We start from the raw sequence: 14,405 nt of genomic DNA, 5'->3' as shown, positions 1-14,405 counted from the left end.
GTGCACCCATTTTGTCTTCACCGATCATGCCAGGAGGGTGAGCATCACAACATGCCAGGTTCTTAGAACAAAGTATTCTTGTATTGAAGGCAGGCCCTGAGCAGAGACCTAACGTCCATCTACTACATCAATGTCTTGCCATATATGATGTACATAGACCAATACCTCTATTTTTATGAATTAATGTATTTACATAGGTACACACTTATGCTTATACCTCTATCTATAGCTTTGCTTCCTAGATCTTTCCTGTTTCTTTTTACCTTTCTTCTACCTCACCATCACACTCACCCTTCTTCCACCTTAGTAGTTCTTCTCAGCTAAATTGCTGTTACCCCAACACCACCAGGATCTCTATGTCCTCCTCATTGTTGATTTTAATTCCTTAGTTATTCCCCTGTCTTTGGCGTTGTTTGCTTACCACTCCCTTCCCCTGCCTCCTTCTACTCGCAAAGTCCTTTGCTCTTCTAATGCGTTATCTGTTTCTCTCATCTTAGTATTAATCTTCTGAATTTCTCTTTGCTGTGGTGTACGGTTTCTAGTTTCAATTGATGTGTTATTTTAGTGCTTTCCTGAATTACTCTATGTGTGTGTGTGTGTGTGTGTGTGTGTGTGTGTTCAGTTTTTCTTTAGCTTCGCAATCTTTCCTTTCTCCCGGTTCATTGATAGTATAAAAGTATAATTTTTAATAGTTTATCAGGTAATTTCAATGCCTTTTCTTCCTGAAAAAAGGTCTTCTAGCTCTATATTGGTCATGTGCTTCAGCTGTTCTGTCTTGTTTCTTCATATAAACTTAAATTGCCTTTGCCACTGAGATGTTGTAGTATTAGTGTTTTTGTGTTTAATTGATCTTAGTATTTGAGACTGCAGACACTCCACCTATCTACTGGTTGTTGTAAAGGATAATTTGAGAATGTGTGTGGTACTGTTTGTTGTTATTATAGCACAGTTAGCAATGGTTTGTTTGGTGGTCTCACTTACGTAAAGATGATCAGGTGGTACAGGAGTATGTAGTGTCTGTCACTGTATAGGTATGACTACAGTCATAGAGGTGGCTAGGCCTGCGATTGCTGTCCACTGTCAGGTAGAACAGGAAGGGACAAAAAAAATTGCCAACGAAGAAATAATTTTTGAAAAAGAAACCAGCAAGAGACAGCGGACAAACAAGAGCAAGTGAAAGGAATTTAATAACTAGAAGTGTGTGTGTGTGTGTGTGTGTGTGTGTGTGTGTGTGTGTGTGTGTCAAAAACCAAGGTAGAGAAAAATAAAAGAGAAGCTAATCAAAACATAAAAAAGGAAAGGAAGGGAACTGGAAAAGTAAATTAAAATGGAAAGAATAGAAGTAGAAGCAGAAATAAAGAAGAAAGCAGAGTGCAGAAGTGATTAAAATAAATAAAAGGAAGTGAAGGAAAAGGAAAAACAAAGAGAAAACTTGGGGTGAGGACCTTTTTGTATAGGTCACAGCCTCTAGGGCGTTGAATATTGATTCCAGATGGAGCTTGGCAGGCCTATCTGTTTTCTGTGGTCCACGCACCTGATCCAGTAGGGTGTTTTTACAGCTTAGGTGATAGCTGAGGGGAATCTTTCTGGTAGAGAAGCAGCTGGGTCAGAATGGCTAATCATGGGGGAACTTTCCACGTGTCCAAGAGCAGCGAGGGATCCAGCATTGTATTTTTTGCTAGTGCTATGAGGAGAATCTCAAGCATTTCTGGGCATGGGGGTGATAATCCATCTCTAGGCATGGGGATGTTAAACCATGAGGGCATAGCTTTGTCTTCAAGCAGAAATGGACTTACAAGGATATCTCTGTCTGGTGTATGGGTGAAGGTAGGGGCTGGCAATTGTGATATCAGGAGGGTGTGGGAAACAAGTGAGGATCCTTTCTTAGTGCCAGCTACCAATGTGCCAGGCTTCTGTCTGGATGGAATGCGTCAGGCTAGCTGACAATTCACCTGTCTGTTCTTGCACCACTTTTGTTTCCCTTCATCTTCTAGTTAGTTTTCAGTCCACTTTTCTATAATTTCTTCTGAAGCTCAAGGTTCCAAGATTACCTAGTTTTACTAGATCTCTTGTATCTTTGTTGTAAGTTGTCTGTATAGTTATTCATTATACCTGATGTCCTTAATTCATAAGTTCTTCTTTTTTTAAAAAAAATATATACTAGTTACACTCCTGGAAAATTCAGGGTTTATTAAAGTTGGGCAAAAAACCACTTCTGTGTTTACAAGTTTCTTATTGAATTTAATTTAAACTATACAATTCATTTAAGTAATTCTGATTAAAATACCAATAGCTTTAACAAAATTTGAATAAAGCAATAAATATAGTAAACTTAACTTAATTCCTTATTAACTACTTGTTGCTGTTGAGTTGATTATGATCTATCACTGTTGGAATTTTAAAATAAGCTATTAGTTTGTTTTTTATTGATGTAAAATATAATCCAAGAGGTTATTTTCCAATAATTTCTTTTCTGTGTCCCTTTTTTCCCTCAGCATTTTTTACCTCGTTGGAAGTGTGAACAGTTAATCAGACAAGGAATTCTGGAACATGTTCTGTCATAGCTTCACATTTAGACAGAGTCCAGCTCTTGGAGACATCTGTACATCTTTCCATCTACCTGACACCACTGTTTAATTGTTAAAATTACAGGCATTCTTTATGTAAAACCAGAATTACTTGACTACATAGTTTTAGTGCTCATTTCTAAGAATTTATTAGAATCCTAAGAATTCTCATCCTTGCAGTAATCTCTATCCATATATATAACATTTTATATTAGTGGTTTGTTAATTACCTTTGAGTCTTTTTCCTCTTTTCCCCCCAAACACAGTTGCATTTGGCTGTACAAGAAGAAGGCAGACCCTCATGGGTCTTACATTCGGCAGGGATGCTGTAGCATTCCTGGTGAAGCCAAGAAGCCCAAGATTCTTGAATATTTATTAATGTTTCACACAAGCAAGTTACGATGATGTGTAAGACCTCTTGCTATATTTAATGTGTAACCACAATTGTTTATCATCTGATTTGCGAAGGCAGACAGTAATGGCTAGCCTGGCACATGACTATCAATAAACTTGTGCATCAGCAACAACTAAATGCCATAAGCAAGGTAGCTTAAAACAAAGGGAAGTTTATTCTCGGTTCTGGAGGCCAGAAATCTGAAGGCAAGTGTTGACAGCACCTTGTTCTCTCTCTGAAATAAGGGAGGTCCGTATATCGTTTTTCTCAGCTTTTGGGAACTGCCAGCAATTCTTAGAGTTGCTTAGCTTGTAGTCAATCATTCATTATCTATTTACTTGTGTTTTTGGATTCAAATGCCTTTTAAAGATACCAATCACCATTTTGAAATAACAGTGAAAGCAAATAATAATTTATAAGTGTATGTATATATATAGGTAGATATGAGTTGAACTGGTGGTCTGTGGGAGTATACCTGTGTGGCAGGGACTATTTTGATATACTTATTTGTACTGTAAATATGTCAATATGTCCACGTATGTGATAGAGCATACAGGGTACAAAGTTATGAAAACTTATTCATATCCAAAAACACCTTCAAGTTCTGAGGCACTGGACTGGAAGGGTAAAGACCATAGTTTGGAGACTGTCTAGGGCAATTGGTGTAACAGTCTTTAAACCGAATGTTTTGCATTTTATTTGGATGAGTAGCAGTTACAGGGAGTCTTATAAGCTTGCGTGGTGACCAGTTAAGTTCCAACTGTTAGTCTCTTTCCATTTGGAAAAGAGTTGAAATCAAAGACCCAAACAATTAGGTTAAAGAACTATTGGACCACATGAACTCCTACCTCCTGAGGGGTACCAACTCCCACAATCAAACGGGTCCAGTTGTGTAATTGAGGGGTAAAATTAAAGAGACAACAGACAAAATAAAGTATACAATTGCTCACCTTCAGGACGGCCATGATCTCAACAGCCAGGTCCACACACAGAGAGAAAATGTATCATATTTCTAATCATGCTGTATATACATTTTGAGGACATTCAAGCCCCCTAGTGACAGGTAACCATATGCGTGACAGGAAGGGGCTGTACAATAGGTTTATGCGTGACAGGAAGGGGACGAGCTAGGAATACACACACAATAGGAAGGGGGAAACACTGGGGATACACCTGTGACAAGATACCCTCTAAGCAGCTGACCTCCAAGTGTACAGTCATTTACCATGTGTCATAATAAGGTTGTGACAACCTGGGGAAAACCTTTCTGTATCCCACAACCTCTCTAACCTTAAGACGAGGAGAACTGGAAGGTTCCTAGCTACCACTCTAGTAAAAATCGAAGATCCTGAACAGAGTAGGAGAGAAAAGACCAGCTTCACTGGTCTGATAAAGACAGGTAGAGAATCCCCTCTCCCCCTAAGACTATAACCCTTAAACATCCGTCAAACCTGAAAATGAACCTATTCCCAGAGATCATTTTTATGCCATACTGGACAGACCTGTAAAATAGTAACACTTGTGAGGACTCATGAGAACAAAGTATACTGACAATCATATGAGAAGAAATGTTGCTAAAAGCCAAGTTCAGAAGGCAGGAAGAGGGTGAAATGGGAACCCAAAAAGGATGTTTAAGGGATTACAACTAATGTCACAAAAGAAACAAATTAAGAATTGTTGAATGCGAAACTAATTCTGTAAACAGGTACAATGATGAAGTGTTCTTTAATTAAATAAAAACTTAGTATTAGATTGTTGTTGCTGTGCATGTTGGGTGCTGTTTAAGATTTTCAACTCAGCAACCCCATAAGTGTTTGTTGGGGCTGTAGTTTTGGTCATCTCTACTATATTTTAAATTATGAAATGATGAAATGTTAAGTAAGTGAGTAAAGCTTTTCCAAAAAGTCATGTGGAAATAGAACTAAAAGATAATCAAGAAGGACTTCTGCCAAGATTAAATAGACACCGAGAGATTGAGACAGAGTCACAGAACAGAGGCAGGGTTCAGACAAAAATGAGTGAAAGAGAAAGATTTTATTGAGGGAAAAGAACTCCCAGATGGATTCCGCAACCCAACAAGAATAGGTTAAGGAAGTCGCGCATGGTGCTAGGGTGGCAGGATATATACATATTATATGAGCTTAAAGGCATATGGGCCGGTAAGGGGAAGGGAGGTTCTTTGTACTGCGGCTGCAAGTTTCGGAGCAGGAGATGACCTGTCCATAAATCATCTTGTTCTCAGCAAACTTGCTTCCTGGCACGCTGGGGGGGAGTCTGTGTTCTGCCCGGGGGTAAGCTTTGTGACATGCTGGAGGCAGCTGCTTTGAAGTTCAGCAGGTCATTTGTCTTCTTGAGAGGCTGGTGCAAGGGGCTGCCTGGTCCGGACCTGGCCCAAACAGACACACTACCAAGATCCTGTACAAGAAATATGTGAAAGACCAAATAAAACACGAATGAAAATCCAGGGACCCTCAGTTTTAGAGGAGAGGATAGAGAGATTATTTGAATGCTGACTACAAGAAGCTGAATAAAATCTAAATATGAAGACACGAGACTAGTAAATTCTCAACTGACATTACAACACATCCATTATGAAATTTGTGTTTAATGTGAAATCATCACTATAATCAACATTGGAAGATTTTCTTCTTGTACCCATTGCTGTTGAACATTATGAAGTTTTGTGAACAGGGTTTGATCAGAACAATGAGCTGACAACTGCCCCATATCAATAGCTGGCAGCCCAGGTGCCCAGCCCTCCCCCTCCCCCCACCCATTTACCATAGGAGTTCTACCTACAGGTGGGGGCCACTTTTTGACTAATGATAGTGGCCAACATCTTCTAAATCTGTTCTCAACTGCACTCCGCAGTGAACAGAGAATTATAGTCATTCCCGTTCTGTGTCACACCCATAAGGAGACAGGTGCTTAGCACCTAACAACATATAATCACCAATTAAGTACAAATAGTACCATTACAGTACACTGAAGAATTCAATTTCATTTCACCCAAAGAAACAATTCACCAAAATAAAGATCTAGAAACCCTTTCTAAGGAAGAAATGTCATGGGAACTTCCTAATAGTTAATAATTGGGCATTTTACATAGAGAATATTGCAAGGCAAACAAAACTTTGGGAAAATTCAGGGACGACTACAATAACAAAATAAATGAAACATTAGAAATTATACCAACACAGCAAATGAAAATCCAAAAGATTACAGAAGTAGGTAGCATTGAAGGTAGGTCAATGAAATGTAATCAAGAAGAAACATTCATCAAGAGAAGACCAAGCTCATTAAGCTGATCATTTTTAGGTGCTATTTAGTTGGTTCCTCATAGCAACCCAGTGTACAAAAGAGCAAAATACTACCGTCCTGTGCCTCTTCACAATTAGGTTTGAACTTGTAACCATTTTATCAGTCCATTGTGAGAATCTTTTTTACTACCCTATTTTAACAAGTCTGATGTCCAACATCTTGAGACAATATGCTCAAAGTATGTGAAATGAAATCTTGTCATCTTTACCATTAAGGATCATTCTAGCTGTATTTGTTCTAGACTACTTGTTCTGCCTGTCCCTGGTCTTCTCACTGTTCTTCATCAATACCATGATTCAAATGTATCCATTCTTCTCTGGTCTTAATGCCCAAATGCCACACTCTCTTGGGTCAGACAGGTCTCAGTCTCAAAGTGACTCCCTTGCTCTTCAACACTAAAATGTCTTGTGCAGCAGATTTGTCCAGTGCAATACTGTTTGTTTTCTTGACTGCTCCTTCCATGGGCATTGCTTGTCAATCCAAGCAGAATGACATTTTAGATAATATTAGTCTTTACCATAATGTTGACTACTGATTATAAGGGTTTTGGTTTCCTTTGCATTGAGTTGTATTCCATACTGAAGATTGCAACCCTTGATCTTCATCAGCAAGTGTTTCAGGTCCTCACCTGTAGCAGTTGAGGTGTCATCTGTATATTGTAAGTTGTTAATAAACACTCTCTCCAATCCTGGGCCTGTCTTCATATGTTCTTAGATTATTACTTCACCATATATTTTGATTAAATATGGCGAAAGAAAGCAGCTCTGACATGAATATTAGCTCCTTTTAAACAGCCCCATATTGTTCTACTCCAATGAATGCCTCAAATACCACTTGGTTTGTACAGGGATGATCAAGGGTTGAGGAATTCCCATTTTTCCAAATGTGATCAATAGTTATGATCTATGTACCCTGTTACCTTTACAACGCAAGTAGCAACAGTTGTTATCTTTGTTCAGCCAAGATCCATCTCATATAATCAATGATAAATCCTTTGTTCCACATCCTCTCCTGAATCTGACTTGAATTTCTGGCAGCACTCTGTTGATTGTAACCATTGATGAATTTTTTTCAGCAAAAGTTGATTTAACAGATATTAATATAAGAAGTTTGATAACTTCTGCAGTCTGTTGTGTCACCTTTCTTTGACGTAGGCACAGATTTTCAGTTGGCCTTGTAACCTTGTGCCAAATTTCTTAGGCATAGACGAGCCTGTATATTACTTCGCTGAAGAAACATTTCCATTGACCAATTGCAGGAACTTTATTTTTTGCGAATGCCTTTGATAGGGCTTGGACTTCTTCCTTCAATACCATTGGTTTGTGATCAGAAGTTACCTCTTAAAATAGCTGAATGTACTTTTCAGTACAGTGAGTGTTCTTCCCATCATCTTTGGGTACTTCCTGCTTTGTTCAATATTTTGCCCATAGGAATCCTTAATGTTTAACTCAATGCTTGGATTTTTTTTTTTCAGTCCTTCAGCATGAGATATGTTGAGTGTGTTCTTCCTTTTTGGTTTTCTAACTTCAAGTCTGCATATTTGATACTTTGTCTCATTAATCTGCCCTTTGTGATTTTCTGTGAACTTCATTTCTTAAATTTATTACAGTTGATCTATGATCAACTGCAAGTTTTAGGGTCTCTTCTGATATCTGCTTTATTTTCTTTTTATTGGCATATTGCTTTCTTATTATATAACCTTGTCATTTATTTCATCCCACAGCATATCAGTTGTCATCAGTGTTGTTAATATTTAATGCTGTTCTTGATGTGTCTATAAAATTGAGGTGGGATATATGCAAGGTCATATTGGGGCTTTTGTGGGCATGTTTTAATTTTCAACATCAACCTGAACTTTTATGTGAGCAATTGATGTTCTGTTTCACAGTCAGCCTTTTGGCTGCTATTACTGAGCTTCTCTGTCATCTCTTCCCATGGAGGTAGTCAGTATGAGACCTATCTATACATTCTGTATGCTGTCTATCCAAGTACACATTATGTTGTTGAAAAAGGTATTGCATTTAAGTCCATCTCAGAAAATTCTATCATGCAATCAGCAACTTTTGTTTCTCTGAAGCCATATTTTCAAACTATTGTCCCTTTGTTCCAGCTCTCATTCCAATTATCAATAATGCATCTTGATTATATTTGTGATCAGTTCAGACTGAAGTTGGTAGAATTCAATTTCTTTATTCTTAAATTAGAATAATAGTCATACTAATTGGGCTTCCTTGTAGGTATATAGATATTTTCATATTACAGAAAGCATTGTACTTTAAGTTTTGAAATTCTCTTTAATCCACATTCACACAATTCAATAGTTCAGTCATATCAAGAAGAATTGTACAATCATTACCACAATTTCAGAATATTTTCTCTATACCCCCCCACTCCCATGGTTAAATCATCTTTAAATTGAGTTGTGTAATCACCTTGAGTCCTAGTACTCACTCCCCCTCCCACCTTCATTGTTTACTCCCGAAATAGCCTCACCCTCCCCAATCCCTGCTCACCCACCCCTATATCTCCTAGAAACCCTTTCATCAGTTAACTATATTTATCCACTGCTGTGCTTCAACTGGTAAATCCAACAGAAATAATAACAAAAAATAAAATGATATGGATAAGACAATAATATATAAAGACAAATAAAAAGCACCACCATCATTTTTTTTTTTTCCTAACCCACCACCATCAATATTTTAAAGGCCAGGGAAGAAGTTTTTATCATGGAGTAAGCAAGAGATCCTTACACCTAGAACAAATTCAGGATGGATCTAGAAGGTCAACTGATCAAATCCCAAGTTTGATCCAGCATAATCAGGATGACAATGATTTTTGTTTGGTAGTAAGTATTTCAGACCTTTGCCTGTAACTAGAGATCTGCCAGTGGCTTAATTTGTCTTGATATTCTGCAGATGGATTTTGGGCTCCCACTGTCCTCCATAGCCTTCCACAAATTGGGTGTTCATAATTTTAGGTCTGATATTACTTCTTTCATCATATTTGAGTTTATTGTCATCTTTGACTCATACGAGCTGGTTTTCTTCCATGTTGGCTTAGTGGACTCCTTACTTAGATGGCTTTTTATTTGAATACACACCTTAAAACCACAAACACGATTCCACTTGAGAGCCAGGCACCATCTGCTTTCTCACCACAATGCGTAGGACACTCTTCAGTGATCTTTTCATGTGAGTGAGTATTGAGCAGGGCCATGTTTTCAGAACTGACTATTCTTGGGCTGGAGCTAGAGTTCATTTGGGGCCCATAATCTAGCTGCTTCTCCCGGGGATATTCATGACTCAGGTTTACTGTGGTGGTTGTGTGTGTTAGTCCAGGTAGAGAGATCCAGGGAGACACTCGTGTATAAAAAAGAACTTTATATAAAAGAGCAACTGTATATTGAGAAAACATCCCTGCCCAGTCCAGATCAAGTCCATAAGTCTGATATTAGTCCATATGTCCAATACCAGTCTATAAATTCCTCTTCAGACTCAAGCAACACATGCAATGATGTTGAATGAGGAAAATCACAGGCCAGTGGGTGAAAAATCCGGATCCAGTGGTGGTGGAAGCATCTGAGCGATGTCATGGGTCTCCATATGACTCCTCCATCTCCAGGGCCCTGGCTCCATCAGTGTAGCTCCCAGTGGCTTGTCAACAGGAATGTCTCACAGGGAGACAAACAGAGTGAATCAGATACAGAAAACCTTAAGAGTAGAAACAACATTGTCAGAGATGGTGCCAGAAGATGAGCCTTCAGTCCAGAAGACACTCAGTATGACTCCAGGAGAACTGCCTTCACAAAGTAGAGTCTATTGTGATGTGGGTGGAATACACCCTACATGAGTAAAGCCTTCAGGACCTTCATTTACTGATGGGACATGACTCAAAAGGAGAAGAGATAGCTGAAAACACCAATTACCATATATGTTGAGTGTAAGCCACGTTTTTTGTTTTTTGTTTTTTAATTTTAACAATTTATTAGGGGCTCATACAATTCTTATCACAGTTCATACATATACATAAATCAATTGTATAAAGCACATCTGTACAGTCTTTGCCCTAATCATTTTTTCTCCTCTTTTTTTACATTTTATTAGGGACTCATACAACTCTTATCACCATCCATACATATACATACATCAATTGTATAAAGCACATCCATACATTCCCTGCCCCAATCATTCTCAAGGCATTTGCTCTCCACTTAAGCCCCTTGCATCAGGTCCTCTTTTTTTTTCCCCCTCCCTCCCCTTTCTCCCCTCCCTCATGTGCCCTTGGTAATTTATACATCGTTATTTTGTCATATCTTGCCCTATCCGGAGTCTCCCTTCCCCCCTTCTCTGCTGTCCCTCTCCCAGGGAAGAGGTCATATGTGGATCCTTGTAATCAGTTCCCCCTTTCCAACCCACTCACCCTCCACTCTCCCAGCATCGTCCCTCACACCCTTGGTCCTGAAGGTATCATCCACCCTGGATTCCCTGTACCTCCAGCCCTCATATGTACCAGTGTACAGCCTCTGTCCTATCCAGGCCTGCAAGTTAGAATTTGGATCATGGTAGTTGGGGGGGGGGGAAGCATCCAGGATCTGGGGGAAAGCTGTGTTCTTCATCGGTACTACCTCGCACCCTAATTAACCCATCTCCTCTCCTAAACGCCTCTATGAGGGGATCTCCATTGGCCGACACTTGGGCCTTGGGTCTCCACTCTGCACTTCCCCCTTCATTTAATATGGCATATATATACATATACATATACACATATATACACATACATACACACACTTATATCGTAGTTTGTTTTTTTTTGCATGATGCCTTATACCTGGTCCCTTGGCACCTCGTGATCGCACTGGCCGGTGTGCTTCTTCCATGTGGGTAAGGCACGTTTTTCAGCACATTTTAATGTAATTTTTGTGTTAAAATTAGGTGCTTCAGCAGATATTCAGGTCATATACTTGAGTATATACAGTAATGGAACTTAGAATGTAGGGATTTAGGAAAATTGAGAGTTGTAAAAAATGAAATGGAAGATAGAAATAGATATTCGTGGTGTTAGTGAACCAAAATGGACTAGCATTGGCCATTCTGAATCTAAATGTAGCTTGCTGAGAATGATAGATTCAAGAGGAATAGTGTTTCATGCATTGTCAAAAAGGACATTTCAAGATCTAGAGAATAATGCTGTCTGTGATGCAAAATCTATCCTCATATAAGGAAATCCAAACAATTGTGATTATTCAAATTTACATACCAACCATTCAAGCTAGTGATACAGAAATTGAAAATTTCTACCTATGTACCTATGTCTCCATTCTGTAATTTATCAAACATGGGAATACTGCATAGTTTAAAATCATGAAAGGTGTTAGTCAGGTTTATATTGTCTTACCATACTTACTCAATCTGTATGATTAGCTCGATTATATGAAGAATGTGACACCAGAATCGGAGGAAGGCATATTAACAAACTGCAATATGCGGATGTCACAACCTTGCTTGCTGAAAATGAAGAGAAATGGAAGCACTTGCTGATGAAGGTCAAGGATTGCAGCCTTCAGTATGGGTTACTACTCTATAAGGTAAACCAAAATACAACTGGACCAGTAGGTAACAGCATGATAAATGGAGAAAAGGTTGAAGTTGTCAAGGATTTTGTCTTGATTGGATCCACAATCAATGCTCATGGATGCAGCAGTCAAAGAAATCAGAAGACATGTATTTGGGTAACAATATTTTGAGTACCAAGTTGCGCCTGACCATGCCGTGGCATTTTTTTTTCTTTTTTTACATTTTATTAGGGACTCATACAACTCTTATCACCATCCATACATATACATACATCAATTGTATAAAGCACATCCATACATTCCCTGCCCCAATCATTCTCAAGGCATTTGCTCTCCACTTAAGCCCCTTGCATCAGGTCCTCTTTTTTTTTCCCCACTCCCTCCCTTTTCTCCCCTCCCTCATGTGCCCTTGGTAATTTATACATCGTTATGTTCTCATATCTTGCCCTATCAGGAGTCTCCCTTCCCCACTTCTCTGCTGTCCCTCTCCCAGGGAAGAGGTCACATGTGGATGCTTGTAATCAGTTCCCCCTTTCCAACCCACTCACCCTCCACTCTCCCAGCATCTTCCCTCACACCCTTGGTCCTGAAGGTATCATCCACCCTGGATTCCCTGTGCCTCCAGCCCTCATATGTACCAGTGTACAGCCTCTGTCCTATCCAGGCCTGCAAGGTAGAATTCGGATCATGGTAGTTGGGGTGAGGAAGCATCCAGGATCTGGGGGAAAGCTGTGTTCTTCATCGGTACTACCTCACACCCTAATTAACCCATCTCCTCGCCTAAATGCCTCTAGAGGGGATCTCCATTGGCCGACCCTTGGGCCTTGGGTCTCCACTCTGCACTTCCCCCTTCATTTAATATGGCATATATATACATATATACACATATATATACACATATATACACATACATACACACACTTACATCTTTTTTTTTGCTTTTTTTAAAAATTTTTTTATTTTAAAAATTTATTGGGGCTGATACAATTCTTTTCACAGTTCATACATATACATACATCAATTGTATAAAGCACATCTGTACAGTCTTTGCCCTAATCATTTTTTTCTCTTTTCTTCTTTTACATTTTATTAGGGACTCAAGCAACTCTTACCACAATCCATACATATACATACATCAATTGTATAAAGCACATCCATACATTCCCTGCCCCAATCATTCTCAAGGCATTTGCTCTCCACTTAAGCCCCTTGCATAAGGTCCTCTTTTTTCCACCCCCCTCCGTCCCCATTCCCCCCTCCCTCGTATGCCCTTGGTAATTTATACCTCGTTATTTTGTCATGTCTTGCCCTATCCAGTCTCCCTTCCCCCCTTCTCTGCTGTCCCTCTCCCAGGGAAGAGGTCACATGTGGATCCTTGTAATCAGTTCCCCCTTTCCAACCCACTCACCCTCCACTCTCCCAGCATCTTCCCTCACACCCTTGGTCCTGAAGGTATCATCCACCCTGGATTCCCTGTACCTCCAACCCTCATATGTACCCGTGTACAGCCTCTGTCCTATCCAGCCCTGCAAGGTAGAATTCGGATCATGGTAGTTGGGGGGAGGAAGTATCCAGGATCTGGGGGAAAGCTGTGTTCTTCATCGATACTACCTCACACCCTAATTAACCCATCTCCTCTCCTAAACCCCTCTATGAGGGGATCTCCATTGGTCGACACTTGGGCCTTGGGTCTCCACTCTGCACTTCCCCCTTCATTTATTATGATATATATATACATATATACATACATATATACATATACACATATATACACATACATACACACACTTATGTTTTTTTTTTTGCATGATGCCTTATACCTGGTCCCTTGGGCACCTCGGGATCGCATTGGCCGATGTGCTTCTTCCATGTGGGCTTATTTGCTTCTGAGCTAGATGGCCGCTTGTTCACCTTCAAGCCTTTAAGACCCCAGACACTATCTCTTTTGGTAGCCGGGCACCATCAGCTTTCTTCACCACATTTGCTTATGCACCCATTTGTCTTCAGCGATCCTATCATGGAGGTGTGCAGTCAATGATATGATTTTTTGTTCTTTGATGCCTGGTAACTGATCCCTTTGGGACCACTCGATCACACAGGCTGGTGTGTTCTTCCATGTGGACTTTGTTTCTTCTGAGCTAGATGGCTGCTTGTTTATCTTCAAGCCTTTAAGACCCCAGTCACTATCTCTTTTAATAGCCGGGCACCATCCGATTTCTTCACCACATTTACTTGTTCACCCACTTTGGCTCCAGCCGTTGTGTTGGGAGAGTGAGCATCATAGAGTTCCAATTTAATAAAAGAAGGTATTCATACATTGAGGCAGTGTTTGAGTAGAGGCCCAAGGTCCTTCCGCCACCTTAATACTTGACCTATAAATATAGACACATAGATCTATTTCCCCATCCTCCTATATATATTTGCATGTACCTGTCTTTGTCTAGACCTCCATGAATGCCCTTTGACTCCTAGCTCTTTCCTCCATCTCCCTTGACCTTCCTCCTGCCCTACTACCATGCTTCATCGCCACCTGGGCTAGAGTATACCT

This window comes from Tenrec ecaudatus, unplaced genomic scaffold (genome assembly GCF_050624435.1).
Source record: "Tenrec ecaudatus isolate mTenEca1 unplaced genomic scaffold, mTenEca1.hap1 Scaffold_535, whole genome shotgun sequence".
NCBI lineage: Eukaryota > Metazoa > Chordata > Mammalia > Afrosoricida > Tenrecidae > Tenrec > Tenrec ecaudatus.
This window is presented reverse-complemented; position numbering follows the sequence as displayed.